The sequence below is a fragment of the Dermacentor andersoni genome, chromosome 3, assembly GCF_023375885.2.
Source record: "Dermacentor andersoni chromosome 3, qqDerAnde1_hic_scaffold, whole genome shotgun sequence".
Taxonomy (NCBI): domain Eukaryota; kingdom Metazoa; phylum Arthropoda; class Arachnida; order Ixodida; family Ixodidae; genus Dermacentor; species Dermacentor andersoni.
Window position 1 is genome coordinate 138896310 of NC_092816.1, and position 13148 is coordinate 138909457.

Consider the following 13148-nt stretch of genomic DNA (forward strand, 5'->3'; position numbering starts at 1 on the left):
GCCACATTTTTGCAGGGACTGCCAGTGTTATTTTTGCACTTAGATTAAAATGCTGTGTCATTTCGTCAGGCTGACACAACATTGCAGTGCACATTCATATCAGTCTATTTTAAGGCTTTACTATCCAACCATTTAATGTGCACTGCTGGAACAGGCACTCCTTTTGCAGTTTTAATGGCATGGTTTCTTGTCCTAGTCAAGCCTGTTATCACCTTGTGTCAACTGCAATCAAGTCTGCCACTGATTTTTTTTACCTCATGTTTCATGTGTTTCCACCACCAGCTTGACCTGAAAAGCATCTTGGCAGCTACAGTTTGTGTGTTGCAAGTTCTAGTCTCAAGCGTGTATGTCACATATGAAGCATGTATCTAGTCTGAAGTGCAATAAACATTTCAAACTGAATACTTTGTGGTTGTAGCACCAATTATTTTGCCACTGCATTTACTGTAGTCCTTATTGCCTACAGTAGAACTTTGGTAACTTGCAAGTACTTTACACACATCGGCCTAGCTTTTATAGACATTTGCTTGTAGGGACTCGAAAGCAACCGCATAGAAATATTCTATAGAAATTTGCCTTTAGCATCTCTAAAGCAACTCGATAGAAATATTCTATAGAAATTTGTCTTTAGCATCTCTAAAGCAACTCGATAGAAATATTCCATAGAAATTTGTGTTTAGCATCTCTAAAGAAACTCGATAGAAATATTCTATAGAAATTTGTCTTTAGCATCTCTACAGAAACACGATAGAAATATTTTATAGAAATTTGTCTTTAGCATCTGTAAAGCAACTCGATAAAAACGTTCTATAGAAATGTGTCTTTAGAGTTCCTATAAGAATGCCGTGGCCAAATAACTTTTGGAACTCTATAGGAAAATTCTATAGGCAATCAAAATAAACACAATAGAGTTCTATAGAGAAAATAGAAAAGACATTCTAAAAAAACACCTTAAAAATTTTTGTAAGGGTATGGCTCGATTAGAACCGCTGTGGGGCGTACAAGATTTTATTTGAATGTGATTCTTTTCAGTTTAAGTTGCCGCCAATCTTTTTAATCGGCATGCTCGCTTTCACGTTGCATGTTAGGTCCGGCATAGAGGCTTAGGTGGCGGCTTCGGCGAGCTACTGCCTGCGCCTGCGATATTTACTCGAAGATAACAAGCAGATGGCCGGACAGGCCGCCATTGGAATATGAACCTGGCAACGTTTAACGCTAGAACGTTATCTAGTGAGGCAAGTTTAGCAGTGCTATTGGAGGAATTAGAGGGCAGTAAATGGGATATAATAGGGCTCAGTGAAGTTAGGAGGCCAAAAGAAGCATATACAGTGCTAAAAAGCGGGCACGTGCTGTGCTACCGGGGCTTAGCGGAGAGAAGAGAACTAGGAGTCGGATTCTTGATTAATAAGAATATAGCTGGTAACATACAGGAATTCTATAGCATTAACGAGAGGGTGGCAGGTCTTGTTGTGAAACTTAATAAGAGGTACAAAATGAAGATTGTACAGGTCTACGCCCCTACATCCAGTCATGATGACCAGGAAGTCGAAAGCTTTTATGAAGACGTGGAATCGGCGATGGGTAGAGTGAAAACTAAATACACTATACTAATGGGCAACTAATTCCAAGGTAGGCAAGAAGCAGGCTGGAGACTAGGCAGTGGGGGAATATGGCATAGCTACTAGGAATAGCAGGCGAGAGTTATTTGTAGAGTTTGCGGAACGGAATAATATGAGGATAATGAATACCTTCTTCCGCAAGCGGGATAGCCGAAAGTGGACGTGGAGGAGCCCGTATGGCGAGACTAGAAATGAAATAGACTTCATACTCTGCGCTAACCCAGGCATCATACCAGATGTGGACGTGCTCAGCAAGGTGCGCTGCAGTGACCACAGGATGGTAAGAAGTCGAATTAGCCTAGACCTGAGGAGGGAACGGAAGAAACTGGTACATAAGAAGCCGGTTAATGAGTTAGTGGTAAGAGGGAAAGTAGAGGAATTCCAGATCAAGCTACAGAACAGGTATTCGGCTTTAACTCGGAAAGCGGACCTTAGTGTTGAAGCAATGAACGACAATCTTGTGGGCATCATTAAGGAGTGTGCAATGGAAGTCGGTGGTAACTCCGTTAGGCAGGATACCAGCAAACTACCGCGGGAGACGAAAGATTTGATCAAGAAACGCCAATGTATGAAAGCCTCTAACCCTACAGCTAGAATAGAACTGGCAGAACTTTCTATGTTAATCAACAAGCGTAAGACAGCTGACATAAGGAAATATAATATGGATAGAATTGAACATGCTCTCAGGAACGAAGGAAGCCTAAAATCAGTGAAGAAACTAGGAATTGGCAAGAATCAGATGTATGCGTTAAGAGACAAAGCCGGCAATATCATTACTAATATGGGTGAGATAGTTCAAGTGGCTGAGGAGTTCTATAGAGATTTATACAGTACCAGTGGCACCCACGACGATAATGGAAGAGAAAATAGTCTAGAGGAATTCGAAATCCCACAAGTAACGCCGGAAGAAGTAAAGAAAGCCTTGGGAGATATGCAAAGGGGGAAGGCAGCTGGGGAGTATCAGGTAAGAGCAGATTTGTTGAAGGATGGTGGGCAGATTTTTGTAGAGAAACTGGCCACCCTGTATACGCAATGCCTCATGACCTCGAGCGTACCAGAATCTTGGAAGAACGCTAACATAATCCTAATCCATAAGAAAGGGGACGCCAAAGACTTGAAAAATTATAGACCGATCAGCTTACTGTCCATTGCCTTCCATTGCCTACTAAGGTAATCGGAAATAGAATCAGGAACACCTTAGACTTCTGTCAAGCAAAGGACTAGGCAGGATTCCGTAAAGGCTACTCAATAATAGATCATATTCACACTATCAATCAGGTGATAGAGAAATGTGCGGAATATAACCAACCCTTATATATAGCTTTCATTGATTACGAGAAAGCGTTTGATTCTGTCGAAACCTCAGCAGTCATGGAGGCATTACGGAATCAGGGTGTAGAGGAGCCGTATGTAAAAATACTGAAAGACATATGTAGCGGCTCCACAGCCACCGTAGTCCTCCATAAAGCAAGCAACAAAATCCCAATCAAGAAAGGTGTCAGGCAGGGAGATATGATCTCTGCTATGCTATTCACAGCGTGTTTAGAGGAGGTATTCAGAGACCTGGATTGGGAAGAAATGGGGATAAAAGTTTATCGAGAATACCTTAGTAACTTGCGATTCGCTGATGATATTGCCTTGCTTAGTAACTCAAGGGACCAATTGCAATGCATGCTCACTGACCTGGAGAGGCAAAGCAGAAGAGTGGGTCTAAAAATTAATCTGCAGAAAACTAAAGTAATGTTTAACAGTCTCGGAAGAGAACAGCAATTTACGACAAGCAGCGAGGCACTGGAAGTCTTAAGGGAATACATCTACTTAGGGCAGGTAGTGACGGCGGATCCGGATCATGAGACGGAAATAATCAAAAGAATAAGAATGGGCTGGGGCGCGTTTGGCAGGCATTCTCAGATCATGAACAGCAGGTTGCCATTATCCCTCAAGAGAAAAGTATATAATAGCTGTGTCTTACCAGTACTCACCAACGGGGCAGAAACCTGGAGGCTTACGAAAAGGGTTCTACTCAAATTGAGGACGACGCAACGAGCTATGGAAAGAAGAATGATAGGTGTAACGCTAAGGGATAAGAAAAAAGCAGATTGGGTGATGGAAGAAACGCGAGTTAATGACATCCTAGTTGAAATCAAGAAAAAGAAATGGGCATGGGCAGGACATGTAATGAGGAGGGAAGATAACCGATGGTCATTAAGGGTTACGGACTGGATCCCAAGGGAAGGGAAGCGTAGCAAGGGGCGGCAGAATGTTAGGTGAGCGGATGAGATTAAGAAGTTTGCAGGGACGGCATGGCCACAATTAGTACATGACCGGGGTTATTGGAGAAGTATGGGAGAGGCCTTTGCCCTGCAGTGGGCGTAACCAGGCTGATGATGATGATGACGGTGGACAAACATGTGCATGGAGCGCGAGACGTGCGTGAGATTCGATAGTAATCGCAACGCCAAGCGAGCGGTATCAACGGTATCTTGCAGACGATCACTTGCGGCGCGGAGTTGATCACTGCTGCTACTTTCGTTTTCTGCTAGCGTTCCCCGTCACTGCAACAGTCGGCACTATTGACGGTGTCTTGTCTACACGCTCATCGATAGACTTGCATACCTTGTGCAGGCTTCGCGGCGGAGTTCTGACCAGTGTTGCCACGACACATTAAAAAATAGTAGTAGATTCTTTCGCGAAAAATCAGTAGAAATGAGTAGATTCTTTAATTTCAATTTTTACACTCAGTTTATGAGCCCACGAATTCAGCGCTTATATTAGTACTCTGTTGAAGTATTGTAGCTTCCAGGAAATAGTACAAAAATTGATTCCGAGATTCTTAGCGATACTTTTGAAAAACCCGGGGATCCAGAGAGCCATTGTCAAGCAAGAATTTAAAAACAGTGAAGCCCTCCGATGGCCTGTTCAAAGGCGTCAGATGGTAATTAGTACCTGAAAGCTTTAGAGTATAGTATCTTCCAGACATGGGTAATTGGAGATCGCTGGGAGAGGCCTCCGTGCTGCAGTGCACATAAAAATAGGTTGTCATGATGATGATGATAATGGTGGTTTCATAGTTGTGGGCTTCGGTATGCACCCACTTTCACAAATGTAGCGCCTCACCTTTTCCCATAGAGCATAGAAACTCTATGCCTTTTCCCCACTTTGCTCAAAGACAGAGTTAGCGCCACGTTTGAGAGTCTGGAAACGCAAGAATGTATGTTAACCTCGAAGCCAACCACGTTTCTTTTTGTCTCGCTAGGTGGCATTACATCAATATAACCTCTATAACCATCCATCCATCCATCCTCTGTACTGAAAAAGTTGCAGATTCCGCTTTCGTTTCAGTAGAAAAGCAAGAAAATCAGCAGATTCAAGCGCTTTATCACTGAATCAGCAGAAAATATTAAATATCAGTAGATCTACTGATAAATCAGCAGCCGTGGCGTCACTGGTTCTGACTGGTGTGGTTTAAACCTGTTGCCAGCTTTGCGGGTCAATGTTGCAGGACTGCCTGCCAAATTTGACGGGGAAAAACACCGTCAAATGTAGCGAATGCAACGACGCCGTTTTCGAAGCGCACAGTTACTAGATGACACGCGCGCAGGCTCCCAGCTCCCCATAGTACCGGAAAGTTGCTGCATAACCTGCGCGCTTTCGAAGAGCTATATAACACTTGGGGCGCGATATATAGCTGCGCGCTTTCGCTGCAGCGCTAGAAAAGGGTTGCATCGCCTAAATTTCTTTGCACAAGTATAGTCTCCTGGGGATTACGCTGCTCGCAATACACTTTTAGGAAGCGGAGACGCGTCGCATAACACTTGGGGCGCGATATATCGCTGCGCGCTCTCGCTACAACGTTAGAAAAGGGTTGCATCGCCTTGCTTTGCACAGGCAGTCTCCTGGGGATTACGCTGCTCGCAACTATACACTTTTCTGAAACTGAGACGCGTCGCATAACACTCGGGGCGCTTTAATTCGCTGCGCGCGATGGCTACAACGGGGCAAATTAAGTGTTTGCTGTGCCTTTATCTGCGTAAAGAATTTTTCTGAAACGCGACGCAGAACCCCCGGGGCTTTTTTTTTTTTTTTCTGGCTACGCGCGCGGTTTCCGCCGCAAGCGATAGATCCGCGCCGGCGCGCGACGCACTGTTATGCGCCCCGAGTGTTATGCGACGCGTCTCAGTTTCAGAAAAGTGTATAGTGGCGAGCAGCGTAATTGTCAGGAGACTGCCTGCGCAAAGCAAGGCGATGCAACCGTTTTCTAATGTTGTAGCGAGAACGCGCAGCGATATTTCGTGCAGCAAGTGTCACGCGACGCGTCTCAGTTTCAGAAAAGTGTACAGTTGCGAGCAGCGTAATCCCCAGGAGAATGCCTGTGCAAAGCAAGTGGATGCAACCCTTTTCTAACGTTGTTGCGAGAGCGCGCAGCGATATATCGTGCCCCAAGAGTTATGCGACGCGTCTCCGTTTCCTAAAGTCTTTATTGCGAGCAGCGTAATCGTCAGGAGACTGTCTGTGCTAAGCAAGGCGATGCAATCCTTTTCTAGCGCTGCAGCGAGAGCGCGCAGCGATATATCGCGCCCCAAGTGTTATATAGCTCTTCGAAAGCGCGCGGGTTATGCAGCAACTTTCCGGTACTGTCGGGAGCTGGGAGCCTGCGCGCGTGTGATCTGGTAACTATGTGCGCTTCGAAAACGGCGTCGTTGCATTCGCTGCATTTGACGGTGTTTTCCCCCGTTCAAATTTGGCAGGCTGTCTGGCAACATTGACCCGCAAAGCTGGCAACAGGTTTAAACCACACCAGTCAGAACCAGGACCTACTGCTCTTTATACCGTAGGTCGTGGTCAGAACTCTGCCCTTCGCCGTAAGGCGCGATAAAGCTATGATCCGCCACTACAGACTTAGCACGAGTGCCGCAGGTGCGAGACCGTCTGTCCGACACAGCGGTCGCCAAATGGGGCCTCAGTGCCCGCTGTCCACCTATTTTACCTCGCCGGCAGCGAGCGTCGGAATGTAAACATGCTCGACCCCACTCCGCAATGCCGGCACGCCTCGGGACAAACGCCTACAAGCATGCCTACAAGAAACCTCCTCTGTGTTGCCTAGGCAGAGTCATCTATTCAAGAAGCAAAAGACCCCAAATTTTCTCTCTCGCGCCCGCTCTTACTTGCGCCTGCGCACAAACGACTGGCGATCCCTCAAATGAACGTCTCGTAAAAGAAAGGTGTATATCGCGACTTCGAATTGGCATCGTTCTCGGAGAGCCAGGACACCTTGAAGACGCACCTGGCAATGATTGCCACAATGATTCATTCATTTCAGATTACAACGCAGTCAGATTGGTTGCCCAGTTGTGCGCACTATTACTGACTGCAAGCACAATTTCATCACGTAAGGTATCACACGTATAGGTTCAAAAAGAATAATTGTTATTGCATGTACAGTTATATGAAATGTACAAAAGTATCAGCGGGCCACTAAAGTTGGAGGACAGAGGACAAGATTCGCGCTCGCTTTGGAACAATCTGTCGTCTGTTATTGTTTTTCTTGGCTTGGTTATGCATTGTAGGGGAGCAGTGGCGTAGCTGGGTCGTCTGGCACCCGGGGCCCTTAGCTCTTCTGTCACCCCCCCCCCCCCATCCCGGGTATAGTCGAGGAAGACGAGGATATCGACAATTTTCGGGTGTCTTCAGACGTATATGACACCCCCCCCCCTTATTGGCCCCGTGCACCCGGGGCCCACGGCCCCCCGGCCCCCCCTGTTTCTACGCCACTGTAGGGGAGTAAACTTCATTGGAAGATGTAATATGCGTGAATGGAAGCATTTTGTGAAGGTTGTGCTTTAAGAACGCGTCATTTGTGTAGCCATATCGACTTTTTAGACGAAGCCTCTTACACCACCATCCAACACAAGCCTCGCAGATACATATAACATTCTACCCTCTATACATATACACACAGCGCCCCTTAGGAAACTCCCATAGATGGTCGCGTCATGATTTCCCTCTAGGCACGGAGGAAGGAAACTAAGGAGAGGCCCTGTCGCACTCTTTGTGAAGCAAAAGTGAAGCCGGAATTTGGTGTTGCTCATGGCGATGCTCCGCCTTTTGGGCCACCCTCCTCTCTTGTTTACATCTTTCGCGAAACCACGCCGCGCTGCGCGTGGTGTCGCGCGCTCGCGCAACATCTGGCAGAGCACGGTGCAGGTAACACAGCGGAACAAGACACGGTGACTAACGCAAACCCACCCACTCAGCGCCTTTGCCACGGCCCGAAACCTACCAGAGCAACACGTGTGAGCGCTCAAAACCATAACAACGCCGCCATTGAGGCCCAAAAGGCGTGGCCATACAACAACAAAAAAAGCAGCAAAAAAATGAGAACCTACTACGTCATTTCCGCCACACTTTTCTCCTAACGCGCGGAGGGGGTAGGGCCTCTCCTTAGTTTCCTTCCTCCGTGCCTCTAGGTGTTATGGTGAGAAACTACGAGTGCGGCTCGCTCAGGACTTTGGCGTACGTTTGGCTGGTCGCAGGCGCCAAAATCGGAAATAGTGGCGTCTACGTTAACATCCATGAACAAAATTGAAGTGCGCGCCACGGTGACATATAGAAGGCGGAGCGTTGTAGGCACACCCCGCTACACCGTGCCCTTCGCAGTGCAAGGCATTGAAAAAGGAGCGGAAGCACTGCTAAGGCAGTGTTTGATTGCGAATAATCTCCTTTCATCACACCAATAACAGTATGGAGGGGGCTTTACGCCTCCACGTCTGCCCACACGCTCTGTCCCTTAAAGGTATCGCTGCGGTAACATGACGGATGCAGGGGGTTGGAACCCCCAGCAACTGTGATGTTATGGTTCGTTATGTCAAATATTTTGCAGAACAGGGGCCCGAAACGTTGTCGCTCTCCCGGCAAACTCCATAGGTTTAGGACAAAGAGGCTGCTCTCACTTTTCTTGGTTGGTGTAATTCCAATCAGGACATGTTCTGTCACTTCTGTGTTACACGCCGCGACATCATGTACGAAAATGACGCAGTTTTGACGAAAGGCGAAGCAACGATTGCGATAGCAAATTAGTAGATAGCTATATGAAGTGAGGATAGTCTTATCGGCCGTAACTTGTAAACATTGGCTTACTAGCTATAAATTAACAAGCATGCCGTCAGATTTTTTCTTTTCATAACGCGTTAGATTCGCAGTTCTATATTTATTTTTTATTGCGCTTGAATGGAAAGTCCATGCTCCCGTTACTATTGTGGTCGCGTTACATTCGACTAAATACGGTATGTAACGCCAGCGAGAAATCTACCCCATGATTTTTCATGGGCATTGTGCAATAACGGGCAAAGGATCTATCAGCTGCTCAGCGTCGTGTCTCCCATCTCCGCAAGGGGATGAGATAGCAACCTGCGAGCTAGCGTTGGAGCTCGCCACAGTACCGAAAAGCTGAATCATTAGTCATGTAAACACTTGAGCTAGACCCTCTGACAGGCTTGATATTAGGCGTTCGACATCTTTTGTCCGCGCTTTTCGACCGCTACCGCTGTAGCATCGGAAACGGTTCGGTCTGCACCACGCTGTATACTCCGCTTCAGACATCAAGTGCAACGCTCTGCAAGCTACGCAATAAGTTCGGTCACGAGGATGTATCACTCCGCACGTTGCGTCCGTGCCTCGCTGCGCGCCAAAGACGTATGCTCGCGCGAGCTTGCACGTGAGGCTGCTGCGATAGGCTGCCAAAAAACAACGCAACGAAAAACAAATTGATCTAAAACAACGCATTAGATAACCATATAGCACAGTTTGTTTCTGAGCATTAAGACGTTTTTCATTCAATACTCAGCCTATACCAAGAACAGTTTCGCACGATTACGATCAAGAATGCAGCGTCGCACCCGAGACCGGCCGACGGAGGGGCCCAGCGTCTGGGAGGACGACGCAGTGAGCCTGGCGGTGTCGGTTCTTCCTGGTGAAAGGTTTCGGTCAACGTGGCGTTTATTCGGCTTGTACAGCATATTTAGGATATGTTGCATCACGCCATTGGCTATCACCCAGGTGGCGTGATCACATTTGACCAACTTCCAGGGACACGCTAAAGCACCTCGTGCTTGAAAGTGAAGTATTAAATCACGGAGAGAACCGACGCCGTTTGGACGCGTACCGTTTGCACTGGAGCAACATTTTGAACTGGCGATGCGCCTTTTTTCATCGTCAAACGGTAGCCAGGTGTCCCTTGATGCGGCAGAAGTTACAAGTTTTGTTCGCGGCCGGACAATTCCTGAAGACGCCAAGTGCCACAAGCCGCCACACCGGTAACATGGAACGATTTGATGCGTAGAACGAACGATTTTCATTCGGCCAATTGTGCCTGGTTCGGACGCCTTCCTGCGACGCGTCGAGCAGGTGTTCGAGCACGCACGGCTATCTTCAGTACGCTGACCCATCTTGACGGGCAGGAGGCCATGTCCATACTTCCGTTGCACTTCCCTGCCCGAAACGCTGATGAGCGTCGACGTTCGACGCTCATCAGCGTCGGCAATATTGGGCCGCCGAAGAAGGCCGTAGACGAAAGAATGCCTTGGCCGACGCCAGCTGAAGCATTCAGAGAAATTCCCAAGGCATGCATGCGAGGAAATAGGAGATAAGCGACGTAGACAAGTAACGTTGTCACGGCATTTGAGACACTGCAGGTACTTGTGAATCCTCGTCACCATTCTGCACCGTCGCACCCGAAGCCGGCCGCCGGAGGGGCCTAGCGTCTGGGAGGACGACGCAGTGAGGTTGGCGGTGACGCTTGTGCCGGGTGGGAGAGTCTGGTCAACGTGGCGTTTATTCGACTCGTGTAGCATTTGAAAGGCATGTTGCATCATGCCACTGGCTATCACGCAGGTGGCGTGATCACACCTCATTGGCCATCATGCGATCATTGCAGATATTAGCGAGTGCTAATTTTGGCACCAGAGAACAGCACGAGACAAGAAAGAACACCAAACTATTTCTAAGCGCGGACGCAGCCACGGCAAAAAAGTATCGCTAGCCTCGACAGCGTTGCACCTGATTTTCTGAAACGGAGTGTATATGTGAGGACACTCTCGAGACGCGATCTACCGGATGAAGTAGCAACAACGCGCGGTGACGGCAGCGGATACCTATCGACGGGACGGCGCTTAATTATTGCCAAGAATCAAGCTCAAACCACCCAACGCCTACACAAACGCCCCAGAGTTGCAGCGCTTACCTGCAAACAAGACGAGCTGCAACGGCCGAGACAAACGACAGGTCCGCGGTACCAGCCGCACAGACGAGTTTCAGCAGGCAAGTGTTCCGTGGCAGCAGTTCCGTTGCAGGGCTCGTTCCACGGGCCAGCGCGAGGTACGATCTATCTAGATGCATATGTAGAGGCTAGGTGTTAGCGATGATGATGATGGTGAAGGCTGAATTATTGGCACAAACCCACTGTGGGTGATAGGCCACGAACCGGGTGGTAATATGATTGAGAAACGAAATAAAAAAGTTAATAAATAAATAAATAATAAGAAGGGGAAATACATGAATAATCCAAGATTAGAAATAAACCGATAATAATAGAAATAAAGTAGTGTATAATAAGGTAGTCAGCCTTGTAGATAGGAATGCCGTAACACAAACTTGTTAATAAATTGCATGGAGGATAGACGTAAAAATGAGCAAGCTTCGAATAATAATATTATTAATATAACTGTGAATTTGTGTTTTTGCTTAGAATTTTCTATATTTACCGCTTATTGAAGGAGAAATATATCAGTCATGGCAAATGCGAAATATTAGTAAGGCAATCTTTTTGTGTCACAGAGGAAATTCTAACTGGCAAGCGTTCCTGTGGCTGTATCCTAATGCCGTTACTCCAAGTGAGAGTACAGCAGTACTGCACAAAGGCAGTCCTGGATTTCGAAGCGGAATTTGTAAACATAGTTTTTGATGAGTAGAAAACCGCCGACACGATAATAAAAAGTGATCGATGGATTCCAGCTCATTGCAGAGGTGGCATAAAGGGGATACCGCCAGACCACATCTGTGCCCGTAAAAATTAAGTTGAGGGATACGGCAAGGCAGCCTTGTGCATGATACTTTGGATTGCCAGTTAGAACACCATTGTCTGTTGCAAGAATAATTTGCATGCATAAAGTCTGCAGATATTGCTAATGTGAGTTTCTTTCTTTTTTTTTGTCTTCGGGCACAGAAAACTGCCTATATCTGGCTGCAGTGAAACGCGCAGTTGCTGGCAGTACAGATATCAACCGTTCTGGCGGATTGGCCAAGAACCGGGTAGTTCAATATAGAAATAAGAAAAATATTTATAAAGTATTGTAACAAGATTTGTGAATAGGTATATGCGAAATATTAGATACTAGATATATTATGAGATATTAGATATTATTAGATTAGAAATATTAGATATAATTTTAACAGAATGAAGGAATAAATCAATAAAATTATACCTATCGATATCAGTCAATAAAAGATACCAAAAAAGAAATAACGAAATCTTCCATTGGACTACGCATATCCTCTGGACATCCCGATTAGATCCGAACGTCCAAGTCCCGGTCAGGACGTCCAGTGGATAACATGAGGACATTCATTTCGGGATGTCCTAATTAAGACATCCTTCAGACATCCACACGATTGAACTTCTGGGATCTAAACAGAGTCCCAAAACTTTACTCCTATGGATGTCTGAAGGATGTTTTCAACGGGATGTACCATACCGGCCATATGTGGAACAGACACGCACTGTCCAACACGTGCCACGTGATTATATCGCGGAATATTAAGTCCACGGCTGACTTCAGCGCACGGTCTTCCGAAAATGCATGTCAGCCAGCAATGTGAAGTTGCTGCCCTCAGAATCAAACTTCCAATGCAGACAATAAATGGAGAAGTTGAAATGAACGAGCGAAACTGCACAAGCATATCGGGAGAAAACGTCACAAAGCGACAGGCAGAACGCCGGAACAGCTGCTCATTACCACCTACCGCAAGGCGTAACCGAATCAATCGTGTCCTATCAGGTGTTCTGTGGTCGTATGCTTCTACTAGACTGTACTCCTACGCTCTCCTAACCTGTCGAAAAAGAAGAATACGACAACCTCTGCAACGCCTGCAACCCCTGCCGTTGTACAGAGCAGTGACTGCCTTTACCAAGTCGAATCACCACTGTGTGTTGCATGCACACGCACGCTTTGCGCTGATTTGCGCCTAGTCGGTCACATGACTTAACGCCGCCGTCTTATTGGATCTCTTCGCCCTTCTGCGTAAGCTCGGAATGCCTGAAGGTTGCTGGGTTGGTGCGCTCCGCGCGCAGCGGCGCACTCACACTCTCAGTTCGCGCGTTTTATCTGAACGCGCTGGTTGTGTCGTTGCGTCATGTGCACATGAGTTCCAGCGTGAGAGTTTGTCAGTTCCATGTGGACGTTTTTGCCATGCGCACTGGAGCTCCATTTCTGCGGCGCCTGAATGTCTTACGCCTATCAAGAGGTAAGTGACAGT

General features: G+C 47.0%; 1 long non-coding RNA gene across 1 annotated transcript in view; it reads right to left on the reverse strand.

The window, feature by feature from the left end:
* Nucleotides 1–12215, reverse strand: part of LOC129383205 (uncharacterized) — a 39698-nt gene extending 27483 nt beyond the window's left edge. Inside the window, exon 1 of the long non-coding RNA XR_008611098.2 lies at nucleotides 10858–12215. This is a non-coding gene — a long non-coding RNA (uncharacterized lncRNA). The remainder of the gene's footprint in view (nucleotides 1–10857) is intronic.
* Between the last annotated feature and the right edge of the window lie 933 nt (nucleotides 12216–13148).